This window comes from Perca fluviatilis, chromosome 16, assembly GCF_010015445.1.
Source record: "Perca fluviatilis chromosome 16, GENO_Pfluv_1.0, whole genome shotgun sequence".
Classification (NCBI taxonomy): Eukaryota; Metazoa; Chordata; class Actinopteri; order Perciformes; family Percidae; genus Perca; species Perca fluviatilis.
In genome coordinates, this window is record NC_053127.1 from 27,033,036 (window position 1) to 27,050,047 (window position 17,012).

General features: G+C 41.2%; 1 protein-coding gene across 2 annotated transcripts in view; it reads right to left on the minus strand.

Annotated features, from left to right (window-relative positions):
* LOC120543912 (transmembrane protein 211) overlaps positions 1-17,012 on the minus strand; it is a 105,918-nt gene that overhangs the window by 57,374 nt on the left and 31,532 nt on the right. The window lies entirely within an intron of this gene.

Below are 17,012 nucleotides of genomic sequence, written 5' to 3' on the forward strand. Positions count from 1 at the left end.
AAGAAAAAGGAGGCGACGCTGGTTTTCAAAAACGGTACACTCACCCTCTTTCCTCTCTTTCTGTCTGGTTTAGATTCCCTCGTTTGTCTCTCTCGTTTGTCTTCTCACAAGAGACGACTTGTAGCACACAGCTGTCTCATGCCTGAGAAGCTTTGCTACCAGGCATTAAATTGGTTCTGTGTGACAGAGAGAACGAGGAGCAGTTTGCAGCCAGTTTCCACACCTCATATCGCGTCACAAGAGGTGTTAAAAAGGTGTAACAACTGCATTTTTTTCCTGAATCAGAAATCATTCTGAAAACTGAACACCAGTAAGTCATCCTCTGCTTTTGCTTCTTGAAGCATCAGCAGATTTAGATTCACCAAATCCTGAAAACTCAAGAGTTTTGTTTTTACTCCCTCTAACAAAGCAGAAATTCCAAAAGAATTCATCTTTAACAAGGCTCAGACGATGAGCACCGTTCTACAACATAAGACCGACGAGAAGAGAATGACAGTCTGAGTTTCTCAAACTCTGCTAAATATATGCTCGCTCTCCGTACTTCCCATCTCTCCGACATGCTTTTGTTAGAAGTTGAGAACCAGGGGAATTCCGGCCATGATGAAAGGGTGCAGCTAACCCCAGAGTACACACGGCTAGATCGAACCATGAGAACCAAGAGACGAGTGAAATCATTAATGCATCAAAGGCTGTCAAAAGAATACAGTCTGAGAGTCTGAAAGTATAAACACAGCAGATGGCAAGCATCAAATTCTTGGACGGGCGATCCAGCCCCGCTGACACAGTATTTGCCCCTGCTGAGGTTGTTTGTATCGGCCTGTCACTGAGAGGGGATAATGGGGGAAATAGCTGGACGTATTGTGAGATTAGGCTGTGCTCATTTGACAACAAGAAGTGTGACACTTCATCACAAAATATGAATCGTTATCGTTGTTATCACACACTCAAAATTCTGCTTCATTATAACTTGGGTCTTTTTGTTGTTGTTTTTGGTCACCGTGTCCATCACTTTTGATAACTTTCTACTCAACAAGTGTTCGAAACATTAGCTGTTAGCGTATGTGCAGGAACATATCTTCAGTGGGTGGAGACGCCCAGCATTTAAGCATGCACAAACAATTGCTTAGAATATATAATAATCAAACATTGACAGATTTAGAATCACATTTTGTAACTTTTACTGAAATTTACAGGAACATTATTATAGCAGTTTAGGATAATCAATATGATCAAGGATACAGATGCAAAAAGCTCAGTTGCTGACTTGGTTAAAACTGGAGAAAGAAAAAAAGAAATCAAAGAAATAGGGCATCTTAAACATACCAGCTGATTGCCACTTACTTTGTTGTGTTTTACTGAATATATTATTGGTGCATCATGCTTCCTGTAGATGTAGATGTTCCCTCTGACTGTGTCATTTATCTGCCCTCCGAGTCAGCAAACGACTTTCTCTGCACAGCGTTATCTTCCAGCCCCGGTCATTATTGGGTTAGTTGCTGCTCTGAGCTCACATGAGGACACGGAGACTCACCGGCAGCATACAGACCAGTGTCAAATGTGGACAGATGCGCTCAGGGACGTGAAGATAACATGCAGCCTCACTCTCACTAGTGAACCTGAGTCCCTTTTTTCCCCCATGGATATTTCGGTTGCATTATTTAAAAGTGAATGGAAATGTGCTTTGTTTGTGTGCCATTATTTTTGCTATGAGCCATTATGTGTGTGCTCCTATTTGGCAGCTCCCATAAACTTAGCTGAGTTGATGCAGTCATGTCAGAATATTGAGGTAGAATGTTTATCCATCAAATTCACATTCTTGATCCACAACAGAATAATGCACTCAAAAGCTTTATTACAAATAAAATAAAAAATAAGTAAAAATGTAATTTGACAGTATGACGGGAATAATCCCTCACTGCACAGGAAAATTGTGTGCATGCACAATTATAGCAAGTACAGTCATCCAAAGTGGAACCAGGAAGTCTGTAGAGTTTTATAACAGACAGTTTTGGTGATGATTTTACGCTACACTTTCATTTTCTTTCTTCCAAAATGTTTGCTTACCCTGACGGTTTGTGTACAACCTGCATGGTCGCCTGACTGCTCGCGTTTCTTCTTCCATCTGACTTCAATGTGTCGCCATGTTCTCTGAACTTTTTATTACAGAGAAAAATGATGGCCAAAACTATGAAAACAAGACCCACCGTGTAGTAGACAAGAAGATTTTAAATCAGTATGGGTTGTGCTTGCAGCAATCTGACCTCGGGATGTTGAAGAGACGTTTGTTTAGCAAATAATCTTCACAAACATGACTGAACACAAGACGGTGTTTTGTCAAAGTTGCATTAAGTGAACATTTAGCAAACTAAGTTTCCCAGTGACAACCAATCCAGTGTCTGGTACAAAAAGAAGATAATTAAACAGACAATAAAGGGTGTGGTTGAGCAATGCGGCTGTCAGGGTGATCTCATTTTATTCATGCTTCACTTACTGCAAGACAGCCTTGTCTTGACCCCGCTGTCACACGGTGAAAGACGTGAAATGAACAAGAGAGGAAGGAAGACGGGGCTTTAATCTGTTTGGTCCCAGACTGGCTGCTCGGCCCATCCGTCTTCCTCCCCTGTCTGCCTGCTCCTGTGAGGTGCCTTCTTTAAACTGTAATCAGGGAGGTGAGAGAGGTGAGGGATGTGTTGCGACAGAAAGAGAGAAGAGGAAAGACGGAGATCTCTCGCTCTAGTATCCGCTCTATCTTCATCGTGTGTATACTTCTTTGCTGTAACGGATTAGATCACAAGCTTGACAGCATCCATCCCATCAGTATATCAATCAACGTGAGCCGCATGAGAAGCCCAACGCACACAGGATATATCAATTAAGAGGGAACTGCGTGCGTGTGTGTGTTAGGTGTGTGTTTTACGTAGTTGCACAAACCTGATTAAGTTTCATAAAAGGCTGCTATCATGGAAAGCAAACACATTTTCCTTATCTTACTTGAACTTAAAGTTTAAGAGGTCAGCTGCAAGGGGAGGTGGACAAATTAATAGAGACACCGCAAAAAAAAAAAAATTTAAAATAGGGCTGCAAATAACTTTTTTTAAATAAATTATTTCTATTAGTCGCTTATTTTTTCTATATAAGATCAAAAAACATGAAAAGTGCCCATCACAAATAATTATCCAAAATAGGCTAGTTGATTAATGTACTACTATTTCAGCACTGCTTAAAATTGCTGAATATACTGTATGTAGATGTCACCAAGAAAGTGCACAAAGCTGTTTTCCTTCTACTTATTAACTTTAAATATTTATGATATAGTAGGCATTACATATGATCTGCTTTGTAATCCATACTGCAGGCCACATGTCAGTTTCATATAAGTAAAACATCTTCACACACACCTAGAGCTCTAGATCGATGGCAGTGGATCACCGGCTGAAAACAGGACAGATTTCATTACAAAGATAATCGAGGAAATCAATGGTGTGTGTAAGGGGGTGTGTGTGTGTGTGTGTGTGTGTGTAAGGGTGTGTGTGTGTGTGTGTGTGTGTGTGTGTGTGTGCGTGCATGCGTGTAGGAGATATATCTATAATCGAGACAGAGAGCAAACATTTCATATGTGTGTGAGCTAACCCATATGTCTACCTGCCTTTTTGTGTGAGCATGAGGGCAGTGAAAGAGTGGGTGTTTGATTTAAGGAGGCACCGTGCCAACTGTACTGTATGTGGGGCCCAGGGGGGTCAAGACAGGAATGTGGAATCCTCTCTCTACCTTTAGGTGTGGGTGTGGGTGTGGGTGTGGGTGTGTGTGTGTGTGTGTGTGTGTGTGTCACACGGGAGGAAAGCATACACCTGTAGCTAGCATCTTCTTTTAGACAAAGCTGGAGTGGTACAGTTAGTTAGAAACTGAGTCATGGCTCAAAAGAAGCACCTCATCAAATACACACACAAACACACGCACGCAGTACGCGGCGGACGCGGCCCGCACGCGGCGCTACGCACACACACACACACACACACACACACACACACACACACACACAGTCAGTTTCAGCTTCTAATAATCTCAATAAGTGCCCGCCATCTTTCATTGGTGTAACATTCTGTAATCTGACAGATGTATCTCACTTTTATAAACCGAACATGTGAAAGCAGCTGTGTGTTCATCAGCTCCATGTCAGAGAAGGAGTTGTGAGCTCCTTTCTGATTGATCAAACAACATGTGAGACATGAATTAAACAGCTGATGCCAATCAGCTAATAAAAGTGCGACTTCATGCCCTGATTGAGCTAACGCTACTCTTCATATGTCAGAATAATGTTGTAATGTAAATTCTGCAATATGTGGATCAGATGTGGATAAATAAAACATTCCAATGGGACAGCAGTTGAGAGCCATCAGGTTGCTGCAAATTGCATCCAGTGTAGTAGCTACATGCTACATGGATCATCTGATGGACCACGACTGGACTGGGTGTAGCTAGTATTGACACAGCAACATCAGCATACACTACAGCAATAAACTAACACACATCCATTAAGTGTAAAAGCATATTTTTATGAGAGAAAAGAGATTCATTGCTATCCTCATGGAATTTTGTGTTTGAGTAAAAAGATTTCCCATCAGTCCTGTCTTCTTCTTGCTCTTAAAAAGCTGATGCGATCTACACAGAGCATAGTAAAGTATTGTATGTGTTATACTGTATATGCTATAGTATATGTAGTGTAATACTTTATACACAGATTTTCCATTCATCTTGACTTTTTGCTTGGATTTTGCTTAACTTCCTGAATGAAAAGGAAAATAAACTTGGCCTGCTTTTGCTGCTGTTCGGAAACTGCCCACTCTGCCCACTTTCTCTTCAACATGAACAACCAGATCTACCTGATATGTGCTGTCATCCAGCTGACTCGGAATGTACGGTCAGTCCCCAGCCGCCCTGCTGCTATTGATGTCCTTGGGAGAAAATATTCCCTCTACTTCTCTCTCTCTCCGCCTTTGTTGCAGACACTTGAAAGCTCAAACATGTCCTGCATCGCTGCTCTTCCTCTCTTTTCATCTGTGAGGACCCGCAACTGTACATACAGCAAGAAGAGTTCCAAGACTTCTTCTTTTTTATCAGCGTTTGTACACAGAAATTGCTGCATTTAAGATGTGACTTCTTACACTTTAGCTGTAGAAGTTTTGAAGTTCTGTCACTTAATATATTAACATATATTTAAAGAAGTTCCACATTTTTGGATATAACTGGCTTTCTTGCTGAGAGTTTTTTTTTTTTTATCTTTATGCTAAGCTAACCCGCTGCTGGATGCAGATAGGAGAGTGGAATCAATATTCTATCTCTCAGCCAAGAAAGTGAATAAGCATTTTTCCAAAATCTCAAACTATTTCTTTAACATAGAGAGCCATGTTTGACTGATTGTTTTCTCACTGCTTTACTGCTAAGGTGATCGAAAGGAAAATTCTGTGAAAAACCTTTTGAATTTCTAGACAAAGCTTCTGTACAGCTGTGAATGTCAATGTTGTGAAACAGGCTGGACTACGAGCTCAAATCCCTTCGTTCTTTATAAGTACACGAGTTCACAATACGTCATTCAGCGCACATGCATGTGTGCACCTACACACAATCCACAGATGCAGCATTTTTAATTCACTTAGCAGAGCTAACACATTAATTTACCTTATGCAAATGAGAAAGTCATAAACACAAGCAAAGCAATAGCAATAGAGCGGCATTGCCTAATCAATCATGGTGTGTGTGTATGTGTATGTCTGTATATACATATATATATGTGTGTGTGTGTGTGTGTGTGTGTGTGTGTGTGTGTGTGTGTGCGTGTGTGTGTGTGTGTGTGTGTGTGTAGCACCGCCACGCTCAACCCTTCATATGCCTACAAAAACTAATTCCCAACAACACAGATGGCACAAACAAAAACATGACAATGCGGCACAGGCTCTCACTCATCACTGCGCACTCAAGAGAAGCCTCTGAGCAGAGGATCAATCACTTCATCAGGGAGAGGATAAAACGACATAAGAGAAATGAAACTGAAAGGAAAGCATGTTTAAACATGCACCCACACATACAAACAATCATCCAAGTGTGTGTGTGTGTGTGTGTGTGTGTGTGTGTGTGTGTGTGTGTGTGTGTGTGTGTGTGTGTGTGTGTGTGTGTGTTTGAGCTTAGAGCCCAGTGTGGAGAAATAAAGCAGCTGCAATCCAACCTCCACAAACACAACAATGACTCATCCTTGTTCATATCAAACAGCCACTAGTGGTAATTCACTCACACACACACACACACACGCACACACACACACACACACACACACACAACTGTGACCTGAGCCAGTCTGCGAGCGTGACTGTAACCAGCGACCATCTAGATCTGCTTAGATTCCGTAAAAACTGGTCAAACATCCAGAGCAACCTCAGTGTTAGCACAGGTGCTTCCTGTGTTAGCGTGGCAACAATGTTGTTCCCTTTGCAGTCAGACTATTTAGTGCAGACATGAGACGGTTTCCAGTTTGTTGTATCCAAGTAAACTTCAGATATTGTTTTGTCAAGAGTCATTTAAGGCCAAAAAAAAGAGAGAAGGCGCTTGCTGTTGAAAAATCCTCACACACATGTGTAACATCTGTAAAGCTGAGGAGAAAACATGCAGAGCAAAATAAGCAAGAGGAGATTAAAAGAAAGCGATAGGGAAATCTGGTATTATTACGGAAAAACACCAGCACATTAATAGACAATGGATTTCCTTAATATGCCAGTCTCAACTGTTTACAATCAATACACAAAAATATTCCTGAATTACTTATTGATGTTTTAAACAGCACCGACTTTAAGTCACAGGTTTCCCATAAACCGCAGCTTCTGGTTTTTGCAGTAAAGTAAGAAAAACAGTCCAAAAAGTGCAGGATCTGGCTTCCACCTCATCATCTCTGCTGTAAGTTGCAAAATGAAAAAGGCAAAGAGGCCTTAAGAACTGGAGGACTCATGTAATATGCATAGCCACTAGTTCTTTGAGTGTGTGTGTGTGTGTGTGTGTGTGTGTGTGTGTGTGTGTGTGTGTGTGTGTGTGTGTGTGTGTGCTTGTCAGGGCTTTCATGGCAGGATGACGGAGGAGCAGGAAGAGAAAGGGGACAGGAGAGGAATAAGAAACAGCAGAACGTGTTTTTGGACCCTGCGACGGTTCTTCTCCATCTGATAGAAGTGAAAGGAGAGAGTCGGTCCACCAGAACAAATACAGAAAAGTAACATAAAAATCTCCTTTCAAATCGGTCTTCGTTCATCTTCCTCTGTCAACATGTCATTTGTTGCTTGCTACAGTTGCAGTGTGTGTGTGTGTGTGTGTGTGTGTGTGTGTGTGTGTGCGCAGAAGCAGAGATAATCAAAGGGGTTCCAGCATATACAGAAGATAAGGAAGGAGGTTAATTAATATTGTAAAGAACATTATTATCAGAGGAAAAAAATCTCTTAAACATTCAGATATTCTTGCCTCTTCACATTTGAGGAGGAGAAAAATATCAAAGCACAGGCGCCCTTTCAAAAGGCAGCATTAAAAATAGATTTTAAAAAACTGTTGATCTCAAACGGCTGCCTCAACACACGGTCTATACCAGAGCTCTCCAGTAAATGAAAAGAAAATAGATCAATTGGACAGGATGAAAGTTCAGTCTTAATTACAGTCCAATTCTAATTGACTAGTGGACCTACTTATTGTGTTTTTTTGGGTGATGTATCAGTGAGCGAGCCGAGTGCAGCCGTGTTAGTAATTTCAGTAGACATCAGATTTGACCAATGAGTAAGCTGAGCATACACAAACACATGCAGGCTTTGATTCATAATTATACATTGGGCCTAGTTTATCCATTTGCAATAATGAGAAATTCTGTAATACAGCAGCGAAACATATTAGTGAATGAATCAAACACGTTGTATGTTTGTAAATGCTTTGTCAAGTTTGCATATGAAGTGGCCGTGTAGACTTTCTCCAGTAAATATTAATGATTTCTGTGTAAATCTGCTCCTGCCCTGTTTAATTAATGAGGTTTGTAAAGCTAGAGCACAAATCCCCAAAAAAATGTTCAGACTGCTATGTGTGGGTGCAGATGTTGAGATCACATTACTGTCAACAGCACGAGCAAAATGCAGCTCTGATTATACAAAAAAGTGACACACACACACACACACAAACACTCTTCTGACAAGACGCACATCTGTGATTAATGTCTATTGTCAGCGCGCTGTGAGTCACAGGTGAAGAGGTTACAATGTCAGCATCACTGCATCTAAACTGGGTCACATTCAGTCAGCGCACACACACACACACACACACACACACACACACACACACAGAGCAGGCGCTTGCGTGTTGGAGCTAAATCTACTTTTCAGTCTCTTATTCTTGTGGAATATCGGTGCGATTCGGCGGTGAAAAAGTTCTCCTTGCAAAAAACGTACTTCTGAGGCATGCAAGAGCCTCCAGTCGAGCCGGCCGACTCATGATGAAACAGAATGAAATATCAGCTATCGACAGAGAAACAAACAAAAAGAGGTTTGGGGTTCTGATCGTAGTAAAGACGTGCTTATAGGGAATAGTCTCCGCAAAGGGGGGAGGAGTTAAGAAAAAAGGATAAAGAAACAATTAGATGGAAGATGGAGGAGTGACCGGTAAGATAAAGGAGTATGGACACACAAACGGACACACAGACACACACAGCATCTTAAATGGAGGAAAGCAGCCTGGAGGGCAGAGCAGAAAGCTTCTGACGAGAAATGAAAGACTCCTAAATAAAGGCTGGTGACGAATCCTTGACCTGATGTTGCTTCCATCGCACAGAAATGTAAAAAACTGGCCAGGAACGGCTACATTTTGTGCCTGAAGGCAGCTGGAAGGAGTTCAAAGATGGCAGAGATAATCAAACAATGCTTCAGTGATGTTTGCTCTTTAGGAAAACATCTCTCACTCAATCTGAGACTTTCTGTAGGAAAACACTTCCCAATACTAACGGTGACATGAACGATGGTCCAATCATCTTAAACTCACGCATGATGAAAGAAAAACTCGTCTAATTGTTGGAGGGACACGTTCTGCTAAAAGAGTGTGCCGCACCAATCCAGCCTCAAATGGAAAAAGTATTCATCTGTATCTGAGATATCTGTGATTGACAGCTGGCGCAGGTACCATATGGGCTCCAGAGCGGCAACAGCAGCACTGAAATAACACAGCAGGTGCTTTGATCAAAGCAACTTCCTATTTTCATCACCATGCTTCAGAGGACATCTGCATAGCAGCTTTGCCCGAGGGAACGCTGACACAGCAGGCCGGGCTTCCTCAGCATCAGCACAATGAAACTGGATTGGAGAGTGTGTATGCGTGTGAGGAAACACGCAGGAATTACACACTTGCCTTTCCGTTCCCAAGCAACCAGGGTCGGGGCAAAAAACACAGAAGGACTCTCTATGATGGAGATTCAGATAAGAAGGCACCGTTTCAGAGGGTTGCACAGGGGGAAGCCTCAAAGGGAAATATTCACCGGGTACATCTGGGGTTGGATGGAGTTTAGCTGGAAATAAGAAACTTTTTTCAGCCAAAAGTAAAAGATTATATTACTTCAGAGTCATTTTTATTTATTCTGCTGAGACTGCAAAATGTGTTCATTCAGTGACAAGAGCAGCAAAAGGGTCACAGTTTTTATTTAAATACAGCCCTGTAGATGTAACATAGTGCGGTGACATCTGCAGATATCAGAACAATAGTTTAGTTGTTACTGACGTTGTTGTACCTGCCTCTCTACGCACTCATCAAATACTGCTCTTAATCAGTGGTAGACAACATGTGGGTTGGGACCTCCTTGAACTTTGAGCGCAGCGCTCGGCAGCAATTCTGAGAAGTGCGCCACACCAAGGGTAACGCTTCCCCCGAGTTGTCACCACAGCGCTCCCCATAGGAAAACAATGGCACAGCCAGGTTTTACGGCGGATCATGTTTAGGCGGCTTGAGGCTGTACTTTGGCACATCGGTGCTGAAAAGCTAAATGTTAAAGTCAGCATGCTAACATGCTCACAATGCCAACATGCTGATGTCAAGCAGGTTTAATGTTTACCATGTTCACCATCTTATCATATTCCTAATTATTTAGGAATATGCTTTGCCAGACCTTCCTCCACAGCGCTGCAGAGGAGGGTCTGGCTAGTCCACACAGCATTCCGCAATGGGAGAAAAACGTGCTCTGGTTTATTGGCATTTCTTTAAACCAATCACAATCGTCATGGACGGAGCCACGGTGCCGGTGCAAAATAGCCTCGGGAAGGAACTGTTTTAGTCATGCAACAGAAAACTCAGTTTGGACAGATAGTCTAGCTAGCTGTCTGGATTTACCCTGCAGAGATCTGAGGAGCAGTTAACCATAGTCCTCAGAAGTCTACCGCAGTTTAGAATGCCAGCACAAAAAAAGCGGAAAGGTAACGGACATCCGGCCGAAAAGGACATTCGTTGGAACGTCCGGCGGCAACGTGGCAATCCCGGAAGTGGAAGGTCGTGGATATAGACTAATTCCTGATTAAAAGTTAGCATGCTAAGATTTGCATCGTGAGGGGGACATGCATGTTTGTACAAAATTCTAATAGTCGTTGAGATAATTCAGTCTGGACCAAAGTGGTGCACCAACTAACCCACCATCAGACCGATATGCTTTTTGTTTAAACAATCTGAAAAGATTATTTTATAGTGTCACAAGCAAGGACAAAGTTGGGAACTACTGCTGTAAATTATTTCAAATATGAAAATCAGCTTTGTACATCAACTAGGACAATCAACATTTAGAAAATAAAAATACTTCTTACTTTAGGACTTTACCTCTGTATGAAGTGAAACCACTAAAAAATACATGTTTCTTCAATTCATTTGTTGTGCTTTCAGCTTGGGGATCTGCTGTTTTCACTACTCAATGTGTGAGGTCTGGAGATAAAAGGACTTCAATAGGATCTGGATATTTTGTTGTTATTAAAGTTTTGATGCTGCCGCACATGGAATATTTCTTAAATCACAGGATCCCTCGTTACCACCCCTGGAAAATTTGGGTTTACATACTTGTCAATTTTTAAAAGACAAGTCACCAAAGAGTGCTGCCAAATTCAGCACTCAAAGTAAAGCCAGATTTCACTTGTGGTTTCACGTTTATTGCTGAGAGCCATTTCTCTCTGGTTATCTCTCCATGTAAGAATAAAAAACCACAAGCACAACAAACATCTGCGACTGTACAGGTAAGAAAAAACACTGTGGTTCACATTTCTTTCAAGAGCAGAAAAATACCGCTTCAGGCGTATCGCTTTCAAGTCCTCAACCCAAGTCACTCCCAAAGAGCTATTTTCACACAAAAATGTTGTTTTTTAAACTGGAATACTACTCTCTTGCACACCACACATCAAGAAAATGAGAAAACAACAGGCAATCAATGCAGCTCATAAAATCTCCAGCACATTTTTATGTAAGCACATCACGTAAATTATCTCCATATGTTAATATGGCTATATAACCCTGCAGGAAAACAGCTGAGATTAAGCCTGTATGTGCAGCGAGTGCTTGTACACTCAGCCGAGTGTGACATGTCTCCAGCCCTGAACAGATAACTGCACTGAGAGAATCTGTCTGAGCGTTGTACCACGACGAAACCCCAACGTGATGTTCAGCTGCTTCTGTCAGCGGATGAATGTGAATAAATTGAAATAACTGGGGAGATCAGCAAGAATGAAGGATAAAGTCACTGTCACTGCTAAAACTTTAGCTATGTAGAAATGAGGTTTGTGGGTCATTAATGTGCATCAAATCAGTAATGCTTGTATTTATTTATTTATCCTGTGTGTGACTTTGTATGTGAATTTCTGACTGTTCATTCTCCACACCCACACCCCCCACACACACACACACACGGATCCTGACCACTAAGATGAACAGGCCGATGAAATATGCATGACAGGAGAAAAAGCTCCCCGCCTTAGCACACAGAAATGTTCTGCCTCCCTCTCTCTCTGAGCATAAAACATTGATGGCGGCAGTGCTCGGCGACGCAGCAGCTGAACCTCTGGATGGAGCGTTGAGCTGAACCAGTGGAGGGCTAGCAAGTTCACATCTAATTCTGGACTTCACCCACGGGACCACAGGGCTGAGAAAAGAAAGAGCCGGGCAGTTTTACCTCAAAAAAAGGTTTTTCCTAGTTGAAACCAGCCGTCGGCTATGTGCGTGCAAGTATCTGTGAGCTGACATGACGGAATTGGTGACACGTAAGGTCATGTGCTCCTACTTCTAAGAGAACATACAAACCTTTCTGGGTTGTGCCTCCTACGTTCTAGCTGTGTGATAGTAGCAGTGATACAGCAGATGTTGTAAATGAAAATGGAAAGGGTTTATTTTTGGAGGTGGGCTGTATGTGCACAGTTCAAAGGAGATGGTAAAATGATTCAGCCTCTAGTTGATGCTGTCATGCGCACTTTGAGTTAGGGGTGTCACGATACCAAAAATTCAGTAGTCGGTGCCAATACCAGTAAAATAACACGATTCTTGATGACAATTTCGATACCACGGTAAAAAAAAAAAGAAAAAAAAAAGGATTTTCTAAGATTCTTTATTAAAATATTTGGAAAATATCAAAATGTCATAACAAGAAATACAAAACGTGCAATAGAGCATAGAACAACATAATAAAGTGCAATTAATGGTCATAGTGCAACAACTAGTCTCCCCAGACACATTCCACACTTCCAGACTACCAGGCATCATTTATCACGGCTACAAGGGACGGCAATTTATGTCATTTCAACATTCGTGTACTCATATTGAATTATATAGCTAGAGTACCCAAGTTGGTTACTCGCAAAAACAATTGAGACCCAGCCAGTAAAGTGATCCCGACTGGTCCTGGCTAACGCCGCCATGCTCATCCTGCTAACTGCTAACGTTACCGGAGGACCAGGCAAGCGGCCACAGTCGTTTACAACTTGTAGCCTTTTCAGCAGCCGTAGCCGACAACGGTGAGTTATTTGAAGCCAAGAGAGGCGGGCTGTAAATCAGGAAGAGAGGACCGTGAGTTTGCGGTGAACATGCCGTTTTTTTAGGTCGGGTAGAATCTATCTCCGTTGACTCTCGTTCATATTTTTTTGAAAGATATGTCCCATGGACCAGAAGTAGAAGGGCGTGACCAAAAACTTCTGAATGTATCGACTGGAACACTCTGAAGCATATACTGCCTCCATCAGTTCCAGAAGAGGCGCAGCACCGATGCTACTAACACTGGCATCGGCACTCACGGTGCTTACGGTGCGTCAAAAAAATGGGCATCGTTGGTGTTTTGTCATTTTAGAACCGAAAGGTATCGCAAGTATCGGTTCTCGTGACATCCCTACCAGGGACGTCGTTAGGCCTATTTTAGGGGGGCTGAAACTACCCCAAAATGTTCTTAAGCCCCCCTAAATAATAATAAGAACAACAATAACAATTTGATTTATCCTCATTCATATTTAGATGTAACAAATGATATATACGTAGCTACAAAAAAATTGCCGAAAAGTTGGAAGTTAGACAGAAGGACAAAGAGTCGTTGTGCTATCAAGATGATGCACCGCACCGTCTCGTTGCATTGGTGTGAACTGGCAGCTTTCAGAGCGTTGCAGACCGGAGCATTGCAAGTAACTGGGGGATTCATCTCGTCTCGTCGCTACTCTTTGGTCTGAACTTGCTATGCACCCTCCCCCCCACACATACACACACCGATACACACGTTAATGGTGAAAGGAAGATTGATTGTATGTATGAGAGATGTAAGAGAGTGAAATTGTAAGTTGTTTTAATGACCTGCTTACCTTTAGCTACGTTTTCTTGAGGTAAAGGAAAGGGGATATTTTGGTTTGCTATGGAAAACTATAGTCTAGCTAGAGTGAACGAGGGAAATACAAGAAATTATTAACTTAGCAAGCTAATCACAACTCTTTATTCATTGCCAATAATATCTCTATAGTAGGCATATTCTAAAACAATATCAATCCCCATAGAATGTTGTCACTGAAAACTAAAGTCATAGGGTCCCTGTTAATGCTATTGCACCGTTGTATCCTTCAATTCATTGAGCAGATGAGATGGATATTCAAAGATATTTCAGCAGAGAGAGAGAGAAGCAGGAGATTGGCAGAGCAGTTGATTCTTAGGGAGCCGGCGTGATTGAGGTCAGTAGTGGTCTATAGGTCTAAGGATCGTTTTGTTTTCTTCTAACAATAAGCATTTGTTGGCAGGTCTAGGCACTATGCATAGCCTAAACTAAATTATTTCATTATATTTATTATATATGCTAGCATTTATTGGCTGTGATAAATTAAATACATATGTAAATGTTGCCTAAATGTAGGCTAGGTTAAAGATGAGCACATGCCCACAGATACACATGTGAAAATAAAATGAAAGCAATCCTACATACAGTATATACAGTAATCATTACTCCAAATCTTTCATTCCTTCCACCATCAGGTTATTGTATTTAGACAGTAGCCACTTTAAATAGGATCTGTATTAATATCTTACATGATAAAGTATGCAGTGATGCCTATTTTCTTCTTTTTCTTGTACTGCTATTTGTCATATTTGTTTAACTTACCAACTTATTAGCTGTCTGGCCTCTGTTTCTCTGTTGTTGGACATTTTGGATGTTTAATGTGACCAATTTGCATTTTGAAGTCATGAAATTAGCATCAGGGTTTTGTTTTATCTTAAACGATAAGACAGAAGGAACAGAGTAGAAATGGAAGAAGAGGATATGTCTGTCACTTTTTACTTGTCAACATATTGGTTTCTTGACTGGTGGTTGACATAAATGTAGTTCTAATACGTAGTACTAGTAACGAAAGATGTGAGTGCAAAGATTTTGCAAACGCAAGTTACAAATACCCTGGGGGCTAAGCCCCCCGTCTTTCAATCCTAGGGACGTCCCTGATCCCTACTATGAGTGCAGACTCTTTGTGTTTATATTTGTCAGGTTGAATAATGTTCATATATCTGTACATACATACATACATACACACACACATATACAGGGGTCAGTACTTGAAAAGTCCTGCAGGTATCGACAGCCACCACCTTTGGAGAGGGCACTCTTCCGTGTTCCTTTAATTAAGGCTAAATGGTGACAGTAGAAAGATGACAAAATACTCAAGTGTCAGCCAGAGTTTGTATGCGCTAAATTTACAACATACATGCACATGGACACACACACAAACAAAGCACACACACACACACACACACACACACACACACTTGCATACTTGTGAAAGCCTTAACTGACTACCCGACTAACATTAAAGCTCTACAGTATATGGTGACTTTTTCATTGTAAATTCTGACGTTCCCCTCAACTCTTATGTGATTTTGTGACTTCACAACTGGTTTGGAAGGATCATTTTCCAATATGCAACTTACACAAGTGTGATGTGGAAACATGAAACCTCCAGTGCATATACACCGAGAATGGACTTTTCAGTGAAGTGGGAGACATCTTTAAACATTACAAATAAACAATACTTGCACATTCATAGATTGTGGATTTTTCAATATAGTTCTAAGATTTTGTTAACTAATTAATTTAACTTTTCTGTGAATATAACCATGCTTGTAGTTGAATCCTACATAATGTAATGTAACATACAAAGTACAACAGACTAAAGTTGTGAATGTCTTATATAAAAAAAATGTTTTAATCTTTTCATCTATTACCAGTATTTAATGTGTTAATATAAGCCACATGATACAATGTACAAATAAAAAAAGTACAGAATTTTTGCATTTTTATCTGAAAATCTTTCTTTTGCTTCCTTCAATCCTACTAACAGCTTACAAATGCAAATAAACTTTCTACCCAATAAAACTGGGACATTTCAGTCCAAGAACTCTGCCCATCAAATTAACCCGCCCCTGCCTTCTGATGATTTTATTGGTTTACACTTTTGATGCACTGGAATTTGAAGTGACTTAATCCCAACCCTTACCCTCGTCTTATCATATTTCAAACATATCCCAAACCTTAAAACCTAAATGCAAAATGGCCTCACTTTGTAGGATTTTTCTTTTTGTCCTCGTAATGACTCTCAGCAGTCATAAGAACACACACACACACACACACACACACACACACACACACACACACACCTTTGCCTGCTAGCGATACTGTAGAAAACACTGGGTTTAAAACAGGCTTCTATCTGCAAAGGGAAAGTTGACAAGCGTCTCGCCAGCAGTTCATTTCTCCCAATCTGCTAGAGAACACACACACACCTTCAAATACAACACTGATAATATGCACCACAAAGAAAATGATTGTTCCTAATCTACTCATTTAAGTTTATCAGCCCTCTTTGGTGGCACTCAACACACACCCTTGCAATGCTGGGAAAACAAACTGATCTGCCTTCCTCTGGGCTTCATGGGCTCTCTGTGAAACCTCTGTCTATCTAGACATGAGTTGACCTGGAAACGGAACAAAGGCCCGGCTTCTAGCTGTGCATTGTTATTTAGCAAAGTCTGTCGCGAAAGACACACAGCTCTACAGCGCAGAATGGGATTACACACAGAGACACACACAAACACACACATTCACAAGAGACTCTTGCTTTGCTGCAGACTCCTTCTCATTCTCCGAAAGCAACATCGATCTGATTCTGGAATCAGACAGAGAAGTATTAGAGTCTGGTTGTAAGCAATACGTGCCACTTTAAACACAACATTAACCATTCCCTGTGAAAGTTCCAGTTTTGTCCGTAAGGATTTAACCTGCCCAATGAATTCAGCCTCTAATTAGACTTAATTAAATGCCACATGCAGGGATTTAAATTAGTTCCTCAATATTCTCAAGGATAGACTACGTAATTGCTACTGAAGCTAAACAAATGAGGGTTTGTGGATCAGTTGACCTAAAGAACAGAGACAGAAGTAACTTCACACTTACTAAGGCAAACTGGCAACCGAAGTGTTTGAAG